This window comes from Arachis duranensis, chromosome 4 (genome assembly GCF_000817695.3).
Source record: "Arachis duranensis cultivar V14167 chromosome 4, aradu.V14167.gnm2.J7QH, whole genome shotgun sequence".
Taxonomy (NCBI): domain Eukaryota; kingdom Viridiplantae; phylum Streptophyta; class Magnoliopsida; order Fabales; family Fabaceae; genus Arachis; species Arachis duranensis.
In genome coordinates this window covers 1,488,524-1,489,401 of record NC_029775.3, presented here as the reverse complement: position 1 = coordinate 1,489,401, position 878 = coordinate 1,488,524, and positions in this window count along the sequence as shown.

The window sequence follows — 878 nt, the reverse complement described above, 5'->3', positions numbered from 1 at the left end:
TGTTACTAAATAAATTAAAATGAAAAGAAATTATATATAATAAAGATAAAATTTAATTACTTTGTTAGTTTCTATAGTTTCGTAAAATTTTTAATTATGTCCTTATATTTTTTAATTTTTTTAATTAAGTCTCTTTTGACAATAATTAATTTAATTATATAGGAATCCAATTAAAAAAAATTGGTACAGGAATCCAAATAAAAAATATAAAAATTTAATTAAAAATTTTACAAAATTATAGAGAATAATAAAATAATTAAACCTAAAAATAATAACCAATTCTAAGATTCAATATAAAAGAATAGATACATATCAAGTATAACAAAAACAAAAAGAAAAATAACAAATAGAAAGTATATGAAGAGTATGAGAAAAATTGAAGAAGATAATAATAATTAAAAAAAAAGACTCATATTCTATTATCTCTACTCTTTTTCTTCTTCTCACTCTTTATTATTGAATGAATATCCATCCGACCCCTGACAATTATCTCGAAAGGATAACGAAGTTTTCGAGAAAAAAAAAACATCCAACCCGATTCTTAATAATTTTTATTTGAAACTGATTAGCTCATGTACAAAAAAAAATATTGGCATTTTTTTTGGTATAAAGACTAATCAATCCCATAAAAATAAAATTCAAGAATCGAATTGATATTTTTTTTGTTAAAGACCTAGTTGTCTTTTGAAGTAATTGTCAGGATTGTTTTAGATTTTTCTCTCTATTATTTTTTTCCACTAATTAGTAACTTTTTATGATTGTGTCTCTCCATCAAACTCTTTTCTAATCTTTTTATTTTTTTAAGTTGTATTATCCAATAAAAAAGAATTAATTTATTGTGAATTGAAAATCTATTTAAAAATAAAGTTGCTGTCAAC